Source organism: Scyliorhinus canicula, chromosome 14 (genome assembly GCF_902713615.1).
Source record: "Scyliorhinus canicula chromosome 14, sScyCan1.1, whole genome shotgun sequence".
NCBI classification, from domain to species: domain Eukaryota; kingdom Metazoa; phylum Chordata; class Chondrichthyes; order Carcharhiniformes; family Scyliorhinidae; genus Scyliorhinus; species Scyliorhinus canicula.
Genome location: NC_052159.1, coordinates 82,272,498 through 82,287,987, shown reverse-complemented (window position 1 = coordinate 82,287,987; position 15,490 = coordinate 82,272,498).

Here is a 15,490-nt window from a genome sequence, read left to right as displayed (position 1 = left end):
TGGCTGCATACCTGAGTGGGGGAAGCAAAATTTTAAGAGGTAAGTTCATGCTAGCCTATGTTACTTAAAGCAAGCCTGTACTCCTTAATGGTGATGTGCATTTTGGCTGGAGCAGGTGCTGACATTCATTGCAAAAACGGTTTTGGCCTGAGAAAGACGCAGGAATGGTAAAGATCGGCAATAAGCTTTAGCATAGCAGCACTAGAGGCCTTAGTACACAAGGTCTGTGGGAGGAGAAAGGCCTTCTACCCAAGGAAATCAGGGGCCTACTAAATTCTCAGGAGGCAGTGAGACCGGCTGGCTGTACAGGTCAATATCAGCAATGTAACGCTGAGGACCTGTACACAGTGTCAAAAGAAATTCAATGGTCTCCCCTGGTTTGCTGTGATACACCCTGCTGGAGCGACTGCTGCTTCAAGATGTCGAAGTGGAGGGAAGAATTGGGGATATATACAAGTGGCTGAGGGAGCAGAGAGGCGAGCGGGTGGTGAAGATCAAGGAGAAATGGGAAGCGGAGTTTGGAGGGGAGCTCAAATGGGGAGTATAGAGTGAGGCACTGTGTAGGGTAAATGGGACCTCCTCTTGTGCAAGGATGAGCCTGATACAGTTTAAGATGGTGCACAGGATGCATATGACTCGGGTGTGAATGTGTGGGTTCTTTCAGGGGGTAGCAGATGAATGTGAGAGATGTGGGCGGGGGCCAGCGGATCATGTGTGCATGTTTTGGGGTTGCAAAAATTGGGAAGATTCTGCGCGGGAGTGTTCACGGTCTTTGCCAGGATAGGAGGAAGAGGTGGACCCAGTCCCTTTAGTGGCGATATTTGAGGTTTCAGAGCAGCTATACAGTTTGCACAGATTTTCCCCTTTTTCACCCCCCCTCACCCGCGACGAAATGCCCCTCAAACACGGTCACAAACATCCCCCACCTTTCCTCAAACCCCCCTGAAGAGCCCCTTAACTCATACTTTATACTTCTCGAATCGCAGGAAGTTGTACAGATCACCCAACCAAGCAGCTATCCCCAGTGGCGATTCAATGGTCTCATTTGAATGGTTAAGATTAATAAATGCATCTTCAAATGTACTACTAGGCTCATACTCAATGAACCTCAATCCAACTCTCACCTACAATCTCCATAAATTATGATTCATACCCTAACATTCATTGCTTCATTGCGTCATCACATATTTAGCATCACGGCCAAACTGACACCCACATCTCACAGTTAGCACACACTGCCAGCTCTTCAACTATGAGAGCACATCACCAAACATCCACTGACACTTCTCCCTCTCTCTTGCAGGACAAGGCAGCTCACAAACAGAAATAACTGACTAATCCAGGTATGGATGCATGTCCTCACCCCATTGATCGTGATTACCATCATTAAAGCACCATGACTGAAGATGTAATAGTGGGTCTAAAACCATCATCGATGATGCTGTCCATATACCCAATCTGCCTTCTCAGATCCCAGTTCCCCGTCATCCCACAATCTTTTCTGATTTTCAAGTTGCAAATGAAGGATGTGCCTCTTATTTTCCTTCCCCCTGTTCAATTCAACCCTACCCTTGTGCTTTTCTCCTGCCAGATATCCAAGAGCCACCACCGGGCCAGGCAGTAGAGGAAGAATAAAAGATGGAATGTGAAGGAAATACACAAATAATAGTTCAATTCATTATTATTTAGGATGTTATTCTGTAGAACTATTATTGTGAGACTTCAATTTAGCTGAGACTTTCTGGAGGTTTGCCTTGAAGATCAGTGTCCGTCCAAAACAACAGCAAGATAAGTATGTGTAGGGTGGTGTTAGATGCGGCTGCTATTTTGGTAGAGGTCAAGCTCTTGGTGACCTCTTGCATTGTCAAGATGCTATTCATATGATACGGTTTTGGCAACACTTGGTTTGAGGCACCAGTTTTGACAGTAGTCAGAGAATTTAGAAAGATCATCATTAGGACCACTGTTAATATCCTTGAAATCTCTCACTTAGTCGGCACAGCAGATGTCATCTGCATTGATTAATTTGCGGCTGCATGTGCCTGGCAGGTCATTTATGTATAGGCTGAATAAGGTGAGGGCCAGTATTGACCATTGAGATAGGCCATTTCGCAGCCTCTTCCATGTATTGGCTTTGACCCCATAAGGCATTATAATAGTCTGTTTTGAAGAAGAATGGTATCAACAACCCTGGATGGTGGGACCTTAGAAATATTGACCAGTAGACCTTTGTACCACCATATCGTAGGCTGCAGTAAGATTGAGGTGGGTGATGACAGCTTTCAATTGCCTTTTTCTTGTGGGTGGTGATGGACAGTAACTGTTCTTCTGTGCTGCGTTCCTTATGGAATCCAGCTTGGTCTATGGATAGTGTAACAGCCACGGTTGATTGGCTACGATGCACAATGATTGTTTCTGGCACATGGATAGAAGAGAAATTAGTCTGTAACTGGAATCTTCTTTGGGATCCTTTCCAGGCTTGGGGATTTCGATGATCTTAGTTTTCCGCCAAATCTTTGGCAGTTGCTTCTTCTGGATGATTCCGGTCAGGAATACAGAGAACCATTTTGTCAACATGGGGCCAAGGTGCTTAAGGAATTCAGTGTAGATTTGCTCTGAAGCCACAGCTTTGCCAGGTTTCAGTTTGCTGATTGGACCTCATCTGTGTTTATGGCTTTTGCTGTGTGGCCTGGTGCTGAGTTCTTATCTCCTTTGAAGGGTCTCCATTCCACAGTAACATTGCATCTATGGGTCACTCCTGTGGAAGCTCTGCCACCTTTGACAAGGTGGCTGGCCTCTGCACTCAGTGGGACACAGTTCCGATTGGAAGTGATATCACTGCAATTCACTGATTCAGTGTAGTACTCCTTCCCCATCAATGACAACACAGTTGCAACACTTATCGATTCTGGTTTATTGCCCTACTCAGTGGCAATCTCATCGCCCCGACATTAAGACTGGAAGAATTGTAAATTCCCCCTCAAATCTCTCATTATCTCCATAGGTTCAGGTGCTGGAAAACTTTGACTCCAGAATGACATACCCAGATACCAATGACGTGTCCAAAGTTGCAGAGCAAGGTTTTAAAGGCAGCATTCCATGCAAAATGTACACATTGTCATGCCTTGGCACATCAGACTTCTGCTCAAAGATGCCCTAAGACCTTCCCAGGACAGGACATAATCCTCTGGTGATTTGCACATCTACAGGTTCATACAGCTGACATGCCTCAGTGAAAAGAGAGCAAAATCCTCTCATCAGATGACTCACTCCTGGCACCATGTTTCGCATGATGCACAAAATGAGACTGCCAAAAGTCTTTATTTACAAATCCTACATCAGATGTCGCATGTGTATGGCAAGCCACGGTGTGAAAAGGTATTTATCCAAGCGTGCACCCGAGAGAGAACATTACTCTGACCCAATTGCTGGCCTTGCCGGCCCTAACATCACTCTCATCAGCTTTGGGTAGGAGATGGCGATGGGATTATTTAATTGAGACTACTTCTAATGCACATCCCACAAGCCCCCAAAATGCATAAGTTACATTCACCCCTTAGCCAATACAATTTTGTTTGTACATTAGCCGATGTTCTAAGCATTTAAGGATCCAGGTATCTCAGCTCATCTCCTTTCCTTTCCTTCAGTGAAAATGAGTTTAGCATCTCTTGTAAAAATTATTTTCTGCATATTTCCAGTCAGTCTCCTTTTCTCCAATGAAAGTCATTTCTCATTTCGGTCTCTCTTCAAAAAACAAGAAGCTTAGTCCTGTTCGCTACATCCTCCCATGCAGATTTTGTTCCGAAAAATAGTCTACAATTTCAGGTGATTAACTATAAGCATCCCTTTCTGAAGATGAAATAGCTGCTTGTAGAAAATCTCATGGATTTTCAGTCAAACTATTCAATTTGTTCATAATCTGATGAGTCTTAAATTATTAAAATCAACAGCCCAAAGATGTGTAGGTTAGGTGGACTGGCTGTGCTAAACTGCCCCTTAGTGTCCAAAGATTAGGTGGTGTTACAGGGAAAGGGCGGGGGTGAGAGGGGTGAGCCTAGGCTGGGTGCCCTTTCAGAGGGTGGGTGCAGACTCGATGGGCTGAATGGCCTCCTTCTGCACTGTGGGGATTCTATGATTCTATGTGCAGTACCTTCTCATATGCAAAATTCATAAATGCTGATTTTATTTGCACAACATTGTAACTCTTGGTCTGTATATTTGTTTACGTAGGACCATAGATATCTTGTACTTTTCAGATACAATGGCTATATTACTGATCTTGCAAACACTTATCAGAATAAAAGCAAAGTGACAGAGCATCTCAAAATGGGAACAAAATTAGATTATCTGACAAAACATCTCAGCATGCCTCAGACAAAATGCAAGGGAAGGAAGTTTTCAGTGAAGATTTAGATAATGAGTCAATTTTTGTGATTGAATCACAACCATTGAACATGGCCAAAATTTCAATTGGCAGAGTTCCATAGCAGATGTTTTATCAGATGTAGTGCTATGCAAGCTGGAACTGGAGAGCACTTGGGGGGTCCAGTAATAATTCAATCATTAAGTTTGAAACAGTAACAAATATTGCAGTCAAAAATAACCAAGTTGTTGGAACCAACAATTCTACGGACACGTGCTTGTAGGATTAGAATAGCGGTTTTAATATACTCACAACAGAGCCAGCCTGTTAGCCATTGAACCATCGGTGAACTGGCCAGCTGACCATGTGGCACTGATCTTTATACAGCAGCTCCAGGGGAGGAGTCCTGGGCGGAGCCAAGGGAGAAGCCCAGTACAATTCTCGAGCATTCCCAGAGCTACCCCCCCTGGTGGTCAGGTAGTGCAACTGCACTTACAATATAGACACATGTATATACAGATTATAATCCGGTGTGAATCACATTCACCACATTCACCCCCTGTGAAAAAAATCGAGTCCAGCGGGGGTGGTGGCTCACAGAGTTAATCTGTCCGGTGGATGAATTGTTCTTTTCGATCTGCTGAGCACCGGGGTTGCAGCCTCTTGCGGTGGCTGGGCGGGTGTTGAGAGCTGGGGTACGATGGCAGACTCCGGGGCGGGTCTCGTCCGAACTTTATACACCTCTGGCTCGATCGGAGACTGGGGGCGCTGGGGGCGGGCTGGTTCTGGCGCGTGGAACCGGTGGGGTTAGCTTGCGGAATCGGGGGCGCGAGGGGGCGGCAGCATAGAGAACGGGGTAAGGGGTTCCTCAGCGGAGGTAGGGGGGGGCTAGATCCAGCGGGTGCCATGTCCCGAAGGGATACTGTGTCCTGGCGACCGTCCGGGAACTCCACGAATTCATACTGGGGGTTGGAATGGAGGAGGCACACCTTTTCAACAAGGGGGTCAGCTTTGTGCCCCCTGACGTGCTTCCTCAGGAGGACCGGGCCTGGTGTCCTCAGCCACGCCGGAAGTGAGACTCCCGTGGTAGTGCCCCTAGAGAAAATGAAGAGTCGCTCGTGAGGGGTTTGATTTGTAGCTGTACAGAGGAGGGATCTGATTGCGTGGAGCGCGTCTGGGAGGACTTCTTGCCATTGGGAGACTTGGAGTTTTCTAGACCGGAGGGTCAGTAAGACGGTCTTCCAGACCGTCGCGTTCTCGTAACCCGTAACCCAACAACCCCCCCCTTAACCTTACTTTTTAGGACACTATGGGCAATTTAGCATGGCCAATCCACCTAAACCGCACATCTTTGGACTGTGGGAGGATACCGGAGCACCCGGAGGAAACCCACGCACACACGGGGAGGACGTGCAGACTCCGCACAGACAGTGACCCAGCCGGGAATCGAACCTGGGACCCTGGAGCTGTGAAGCATTTATGCTAACCACCATGCTACCGTGCTGCCCCTGAAAGGGAGTGGATTCATCCACCGCCCGCATGGCTGCTTTGACGATGTCCTCCTTGATGCAGCTGAAGGCTTAGCGCGCCTCAGCTGACAGGGGAAATCGTGTGGCCTTAAAGAGTGGGCGGGCTTTGACTGCATCTTGAGGGACCCACTGGGCGTAGTAGGAGAAGGACCCCAAGCACCGTTTGAGGGCCTTGGGGCAATGAGGGAGGGGGAGTTCTAAGAGGGGGCGCATGCGGTCCGGGTCTGGGCCCAGGACTCCGTTCTCCACGACGTAGCCGAGGATGGCCAGTCTGTTTGTGCGGAAAACGCATTTCTCCTTGTTATAAGTGAGATTTAATTTCTGTGCCCTTTGGAGAAAACGGTGGAGGTTGGCGTCATGGTCCTGCTGGTCATAGCCGCAGATGGTAACATTGTCCAGATACGGAAACGTGGCCCGCAGCCTGTACTGGTCTACCATTCGGTCCATTGCTCGTTGGAACACCAAAACCCCGTTAGTGACGCCGAAAGGGACCCGGAGGAAATGGAAGAGGCGGCCTTCGGCCTCGAATGCCGTGTAGTGGCGGTCCTCCGGGTGGATTGGGAGCTGGTGGTATGCAGACTTCAGATCCACCGTGGAAAATAGCCGATATTAGGCGATCTGATTAACCATGTCTGCAATTCTGGGGAGGGGATACGCGTCTAGGAGCGTAAAGCGATTTATGGTCTGGCTATAGTCGACGACCGTGCAAAATATTTCCCCGGTCTTGACGACCACCACCTGAGCTCTCCAGGGACTATTACTGGCCTCTATGATCCCCTCACTGAGCAGCCTTCGGACCTCCGTTCAGATAAAGACCCTATCCTGTAGAATGTATCGCCTGCTGCGAGTTGCTACTGGTTTGCAATCTGGAGTGAGATTGGCAAAGAGAGGAGGGGGAGATGTTCAGTGTGGCTAGGCTGCAGATAGTGAGTGGGGGCAGGGGCCCGCCGAAGCTGAGGGTGAGGCTCTTGAGGTTTCACTGGAAATCCAGGCCTAATGAGAGTGGCGCGCAGAGGTCGCGCAGGACATAAAGTTTAAATTTCAAATAACTAGCGCCTCGAATCGTGAGCGTAGCAATGGTGCGTCCTTGGATTTGGACTGAGTGGGAGCCCGAAGCGAGGGCGATAGTTTGGCTCACCGGAAAAATAGAAAGCGAACAGCGTCTTACCAGCTCTGGATGTATAAAGCTCTCGGTGCTCCAGGAGTCAAAGAGGCATGGCGTGCTGTACCCGTTGATCTGGACCTCCGCCATCAAACTTCGTAGGTGCTTGGGGCGGGATTGATCCAGGGTGACTGCGCTGTGTTGCGGGTAGTCGGCGGCTCGATCAGCGGTGCTGGAGTGGCCCCGTGATGACTGCCCTCTGAGTTCGTAGTCGTCGAGGTAAATTTCAGAGTTTGAAGGGGATGGATCCCAAGATGACCGCCCCCATGAGTCGCACATGGCCGGCCACATGGAGGAAGATTGCCAAGATGGCCGCCCCCATGAGTCGCACATGTCGGGTGGGGGCGGAGTCGGCATACAGGCTGCAGCATTTCGGGGCCTGCAGGCCTGTGAATTCAGGGAACGAGTGCTTTGAGCCGTGGGAGGGTTAGAGGCTGGGGCGGAACAAGTCCTTTGAGCCGTGGGAGAGTTAGAGGCTGGGGCTTTCTTCGCCAGACACACTCTGGCATAGTGTCCTTTTCGCCCGCAGCTGCTGCAGGTCGCGTTACGGGCCGGGCAGTGCTGCCGCGGCTGCTGGCTTTGGCCACAGAAATGGCAGGCTGGAGCAGCCGAGTAGCTGGCTGGAGCAGCCGAGTAGCTGGCTGGGGCAGCAGAGTAACTGGCTTTGGCAGCGCGGTAGCTGGGGGGCCGTGCGGCACAGGCTTGGGGGACTGTTGGTTGTGGGTCCACGATGAGGTCGCAGGGTCCGCGGGAAATGAGGTGAGGCTGCGGAAGGAAACTTCCATAGTGGTAGCAGCCTCCATAGTAGTGTCTAAGTCTTTTCTAGCAGTTTTTGGCACACATAGTTAGACCTAAGGCCCGCCACGAAAAGGTCCCGCACAGCAAGCTCCCTATGTTCAGCCGCGGTAACGGCTTGATAATTACAGTCATTGGAAAGATTGTTCAATTCCCTTACAAACTTGGCTAGCGTTTCTGTAGGCCGCTGACGGCGAGTCGTAAACACGTGGCGTGCATAAACCTCGTTAATGGGCCTAACGTACATTTTGTCCAATATCGCCAGCGCTGCGGTGTAAGAACCGGCCGGATTCAGCCGTGTGGAGATTCTGTGGCTTACCCTCGCGTGCAGTAGGCTGAGTTTTTGTTCCTCCATTGTTCCGGCGGTGCTGGCTTCTGTCAGGTAGGTTTTAAAACATCTCAGCCAGTGGGAAAAAATTTCCTTAGCCTCAGCATCATGTGGGTCGAGTTCTTGGCGTCCGGGCTTGAGGGCTGCTTCCATGATTTCTTCAACTGTTTCCTGAGTATATTAAATTGTTGGAACCAACAATTCTACGGACACATGCTTGTAGGATTAGAATAGCGGTTTTAATATACTCACAACAGAGCCAGCCTGTTAGCCATTAAACTTTCGGTGAACTGGCCGGCTGACCATGTGGCACAGATCTTTATACAGCAGCTCCAGGGGGAGGAGTCCTGGGCGGAGCCAAGGGAGAAGCCCAGTACAATTCCTGAGCATTCCCAGAGCTACTCCCCCTGGTGGTCAGGTAGTGCAACTGCACTTACAATATAGACACATGTATATACAGATTATAATCCGGTGTGAATCACATTCACCACACAAGTGAAAGGCAAAACACCAGAGGAATAATTTTTGGGGCTGTGCCAAGTTCAGACAAGGATTATGTAGTGGCAGAGCTAGAAAACAAAGCGGGGGGAAATTAGAATCGTTAAATACTGGCCTGAATCTTTTGGCGGTGACAAGGATCTTGGCCGTCGGCAGGAGAGCTGATTGGACTCCCAGTCCCACCTTTTTTCTGAAGGCCCACTGCATTTTGTTCCAATCAGGCACCTGACAGGCCCTCTAAGTACCTTCCCAGGGAAGACGTACCCCAGAGATGGAGGTCCTGCCAGTATTGGAGGAGCAAGGCAGGTTTCTATTTGGATGCAACCAAAATGCCACAGAATCCTATTTTAAAGAGCAGAAAGGACAAGTCAGGGAATACCCAACAAAGCAACATTTTCCAATGGACAGAAATTGGATGGTGGACCCACTGGAGGATCCCAAGCCATCGGGCTTCCCAGGCAGGCAGGCAGGCAGGAAGCAGTCGACTGACTGGAATCACTTAGAGAGAGTGATGGCTTCGTCAAATTGAATGGCAGGGACAGGTCCTTTTGCTGCTCCTGCATTTTGATAATGGTGCTTCTGGTGCTGTAGATGACTCTCTCAGTGCTGCCCCTTCATGCCTCATGTATCCAACAAGTTTATAATCTCCTGGGTCTATTTTTTCATGAATTCGTGGGATGTGAGCAATTATTGCCCATCATTAATTGCCCTTAGGAAGATGGTAGTGGACTGCCCCCCTGAGCCTCTGCAGTCCCTGTAATGTAGGTACACCCACAGTGTTGTTACTGAGTAAGTTCCAGAATTTTGACCAAGTGACAGTGAAGCATGGTGAATGAATGATGGTGAGTGACTTGGAGGGTACCTTCCAGGTGGTGGTGTTCCCATGTGTCAGCTGCTCTTGTCCTTCTGGATGGTAGGAGCCGTGGGTTTTGAATGTGCTTCTGAAGAAACCTTGGTAAGTTCATGCTGTGCATCTTATACGTGATACACACCTGCTGCCACTGTTGCTCGCTGGTGGAATGTGGTGATTGTCCCTTTAAGGACAACGCAGCAGAGTAAGAATCACCTGGCCTGGGGGACCAATGGGGAGTCAGAGTGTGGAATCATTTGTGAGGACCAATGGCCTGGACAAGGGGTAGATGAGGCAATGATGAAGGTGGATCAGAGGAGAATTTCTAAAGAGATAGAGACTAATTGGATATGTTTGCGTGGGACTGTGCTGCCTCGCTCTGATCAAAAAGATCGGGTCACAGGGAAGGGCGAGGGCAGAGGAATGCAAGTGAACATGAGGAACAGGCGGAGAAAGCGGTCAGTCAGCGGACATAAGTTAGCGGCTAGACAAGCCTCGGGAGGGGAGCCACCACACGAGCAGGGATAGCTAGCATGGAAGACAGACAGCAAGGGGGGTCACGGCGCACCTTCCTGCAGGGAGGGAACGCCGAGCTGAGGGTGGGGGGGGGCACAGGAACAGGGAGGGAGAACATATAGGGGCGGACAGGGAGGGGCAATGCAGGGAGCTGGGGGACGGGGTCAGATGGGGGAACAGAACACAAAAGGACGGGAAGAAAGGGTTGGTTTTCAGATTGGCTTCGACAGGTATGGAACAGGTTGAGGAAACTACCACTTTGGAGGGTCCGCAAACAAAGGAACACCCTGGAGTGCAGGGGCGAACCCACATGGCGTACACACAGTTGGCGGCCCTGTTGAGTGCCCCCTGGACAAAGGGAAACGTTGGAGCACAGGGGCCCGGCCTCATGATGAGAATGGTGACCATAGCCATTTTGCATGCCCCCTAACAAAGGGGAACCCCTTAGTGCAGGGGCAAAGCCACCAGGTATGGTTGATCCCACAAGGGAGGGGGGGACAAAAGTCCCCCACCACGATTATCACCTGGAACATCAAGGGACTTAATGGGCCAGTGAAAAGATCCAGAGTCTTTGCCCATTTGAGAAGTTTGAAGGCCAATGTAGTCTTCCTGCAGGCGACACACCTGGGGGAGAAGGACCGACTGTGGGTAAGGAAGGGCTGGGGGGGGACAAATACCATTCATATTATGGGACAATGGCTAGGGGAGTAGTTATACTGTTTAGTAAGAGTACGATGTTTGCAGCAACAAGGACAGTCACAGGGGGACGGTACATCATGGTCAGCAGTGACTGACGGGGCACCAGTTCATGTAAATGTGTACGCTCCCAACTGGGACGACACAGATTTCATGAAAAAGACCGTGGTGGAAATCCCCAACATCGACACACACCAACTGTTTGTGGGGGGGGGACTTTAACTGCATGCAGGACCCACTGACAGACCAATCGAGCCCCAGATAGGGGAAAAGAATATGCGTGTCTAGGGAACTGGGAGCATTCATGGAACAAATGGGAGCAGTGGATCCATGGTGGTTCTTACACCCGGTGTGAAGGAATTCTTGTCTCTTTCGCCAGTACACAAAGTATACTCATGGATAGACTTCTTTGCAGTGGGGAAAATCGGTGTTAACAGAAAAAATGAGGGAGGAATACTTCGTGATAGTCATCTCCGCCCATGCTCCAAATTACATGGATGTGAGGTTAGAGACAGGGGTCGGGATTCTCCCCTACCCGGCGGGGCGGGGGGGTCACGGCGTAGCGGAGTGGCGCCAACCACTCCAGCGTCGGGCCTCGCCAAAGGTGCCCCGCGCCTTTAGGGGCTAGGCCCGCGCCGGAGTGGTTGCCGCTATGCCGACTGGCGCCAAAACCGGCTGCAACGGCCTTTGGTGCTACGCCGCCCGGCATCGGGGCTGGCCGAAAGGCCTTCGCCTGCCTGCGCAAGCGCCAGTGCGTCAGCGGCTGCTGACGTCACCACCAGTGCATGCGCGGTAGGGGGGTCTCTTCCGCCTCTGCCATGGTGGAGGCCATGGCAGCGGCGGAAGAAAAAGAGTGTCCCCACAGCACAGGCCCGTCTGCCGATCGGTGGGCCCCGATCACGGGCCAGGCCACCGTGGGGACACCCCCAGGACCCCGGGGGCCCGCTCGCGCTGCCAATCCCGCCTGCACCAGAGGTGGTTTAAACCACGTCGGCGGGAGAGGTCTGTCAGCAGCAGGACTTCGGCCCATCGCGGGCCAGAGAATCGCCGCGGGGGGCCCGCCGACCAGCGTGGCATTATTCCCGCCCCCGCCAATTCCCGGGTGGCGGAGAATTCCGGCCACGGCGGGGGCGGGATTTATGCCGGCCTCGGGCGATTCCCCCGCCCTGCGAGGGGTCGGAGAATTCCGCCCAGGACATGCCCAAAGTCCCGCGATGCGGTTGGACACGGACTTCTTGGCCAACAAGTTCTTCTTCCAGAAAACATCGCAAGTCATTGATGAATATGTTATAAATAGCCAGAACAGGGAAGTCTCACCTTCCATATTTTGAGAGGCACTGAAGGTGGTGGGGGGTGAGATTATAGCCTACAAGGTATGTAGAGATAAGGAAGAAAGTGTGGCTAGGCAACAACTGATCGACTCCATTCTGCAGGCCGAAAGAAAATACTCTGAGGCCCTGACCGTAGAACTGCTGGCAGAGAGGAAAAAGCTACAAATGGACTTTAACCTGCTATCCACCAGGAAGGCAGTACACCAACTCCACCAGACACGGGAGACCTTCTATGAACATGGAGAGTAGGCTAGCCACCTGTTGGCGTACCAGCTGAGAAAGCAGGCAGCCACAAGGGAGATAGTGCAGGTAAAAGACAGCAGAGGCAAAAAGAGGTCAACCCAGCGTTTGAGGGCTGTATACCTCCGAAACCCTCGACGTGGCTGTGGGGATGAAATGGTTCCTCGATGGACTAGACATGCCAGTCATGGGAAATGATAGACGGGGGGAGCTGGAAGCACCAATAGGATTTGGAGAAATCATGGAGGCAGGGAAGGCAGCGGGGCCTGATGGGTTCCCTGTTGCGCCAATTGCGCCAGCCCTGGCCCCACACCTATGGGATATGTTCACAGACTTGCTCGCAAGTGGCACCCTGCCTCCAACGCTAACACAGGCCATGATATCATTGATACCTTAAAAAGACAAAGACCTTGAGGCACTCTCAATTACGACGCGAAAGTTAGGTCAGTAATCAAAGGCTTTAATAAGCATTGGACAATGGCAGCATCCATGAGAAGTATGCTCGCAAAATGGAGTATCATCTTAAGTACTGTTTCCCAGGGGGCGTAGCCAGAGGCGGAGTCCCCCAGGGTTCCAAGCCTCTTAAAGGGGCAGGGTATTCCGATCATCACAAGCCTCTTAAAGGGGCAAGGTATTCCGATCATCACAAGCCTCTTAAAGGGGCAAGGTATTCCGATCATCACAGACCTGAAGGAGTGGAGATCATACAGACCCATATCGTTGTTCAATGTGGACGCAAAGATACTCGCGAAAGCTCTGGCCAAGAGACTGGGGAACAGCATACCAGAGGTGGTCACAGAGGACCATACGGGCTTTGGCAAGGGTAGGCGGCTAATTGCAAACATCACGCGGCTACTGAATGTAATAATGACCCCATCTGGGGAGAGAACAGCAGAGGTGATCGTCTCCCTGGACGCAGAAAGGCCTTCGGCAGAGTCGAATGGAAGTACCTTGTTGAGGTACCGGAGCACTTTGAGCTAGAGACGTGGTTCACCTTATGGGTGAAACTTTTGTACCACATTCCCAAGGTGAACGCTCGGACCATCAGCTCTGAATATTTCCAGCTGCACAGAGGCACAAGGCAAGGATGCCCGCTGTCCCCGCTCTTGTTCACCCTGGTAATCGAACCCCTGGTGATCGCTCTGCGAGATGTGAAAGGTTGGAACGGCATCCAAAGAGGAGGTAAAGAGCACAGAGTCTCACTCTATGCGGATGACCTGCTCCTCTACGTCTCGAAACCGCAAGCAGGAATGAGAGCAATAATGAAGCTCCGGGAAGAGATGGGAGCCTTCTCGGGTTACAAACTCAACCTGGGCAAGAGTGAGGCATTCCTGGTGAACCTGAACGGGGGAGGGACAGAGCTGCAGGGTCTACCATTCAAACGTGAAGCAAATTCCCCGACCTAGGGATCCAGATAACCCATGACTGGACACGGATCCACAAGTGGAATCTGACCCGTCTGGTGGAGGAAGTTAAAAAGGACCTACAGACTTGGGATCGACTCCTGCTTTCCCTGGTGGGGAGGGTGAAGACAATCAAAATTAATGTACTGCGGAGGTTTCTCTTCCTGTTTAGATCCATGCTAATCTTCATCCCCAAGGCCTTTTTCTGCAAGATAGACAAAATGATCATGGTGTTTGTACGGGGGGGGGGGATCCCTGCGTCAAAGAGGAAAAACATGGACAACCTGCCAAATCTACAATACTACCACTGGGCAGCCACAGCCGAGAGAGTGAGGGGATGGATAAGAGAACCCAATACGGAATGGTTGAGGCTATAGGAGTCCTCCCGCAAGACAACGACCCTCCGGGCCCTCGCCATGGCAGCACTCCCATCCTTCCCGGCAAAGTATGCATCCTGCCCAGTGTTGGTAGCCACATTGAGGAAATGGAACCAAATGAGGCAGCATTTCGGTCGAACCGAGATGTTCTCCATGGCCCCCATCTGTGGCAACCACAAATTCCCGCCGGCCATGCTTGGTGCCACCTGTAAAAAATGCAGACAGGATGGGGAGAGACTAGCAGTCAGGGACTTTAACATGGGGGCCAGACGTGCAACCTGAGCGAACTGACGGAAGACCTGGAGCTACCACCAGGACAGGAACTGAGGCACCTCGAAATTAAACACTTTCTCCGCAAGGAGACTGCAAGGTACCCCAGGACCCTGAGAGACACATTACTGGAAGAGATAATAAACACGGACAGTAAAGAGGGAGTGAGCTGTGGGGACATCTATGGATAGTTGCTGGAAAGGGAAAGAATACCTGTGGAAGAATGCCTGGCGAAAAAGGAAGAAAAACTGGGGACAAAAATAGGTTGGGAACTCTGGAGAGAAACACTGAGTAGGGCCGACTCCACCTTCTCCTAAGCTAGGCTAAGCCTCATGCAGTTCAAAGTGGTGCACAGAGCTCACCTAACCGGAACCTGAATGAACAGATTCTTCCCGGAGGTGGAGGATAAATGCGAATCGTGCCAGGCTTGGCCAACCATGCCCACATGTTCTGGGCCTACCCCAGACTTGTCGGGTTCTGGACAGCCTTCTTCGAGGCAATGTTCAAGGTTGTGGGGGTGAGGGTGGAGCCGTGCCCGAGAGTGGTGGTCTTTAGGGTATCAGACCAACTAGAACTACATATGTGGAAGCGAGCTGATGCCCTGGCTTTTGCTTCCTTAATCGCCAGCCGGAGAATCCTGCTCAGCTGGCGATCAGCAGCACCACCCACAGCTGCAGACTGGATGGCAGACCTGTTAGAATTTCTCCACCTGGAGAAGATCAATTACACCATCCGGGGGTCGGACGAGGGCTTCCACAATGCGTGGGGGCTATTCATCAGCCTGTTCCAAGACCTGTTCAAAGCAAACAGGAGGGGGAGGGAGGGATGGAGGATAACTAATAAGAGCACACACAATGGAGAAGAGCAGAAGGGGGAGGAGAGAGGAGGGAGCCCCAGGGAGTCACAGAGCGAAACAAGGGGAGGAGAAGAGGGGACAGGAAGCCCCCCTGACCCCGCAAGGTCAACAATCAAAACCGCAACAGAAAGGAGCGGAGGAAGTCGGTACTAGGGAAAAACCGGATTACCAACAGGGGGCGAGGGAGGGGAGGGGGCGAGGGCAGAGAGAGGGAATAATCCTTTTTGAGTTCACTAATAAAGTCCATGGAAGTGCATCATTGCATAGAGGGAGAGA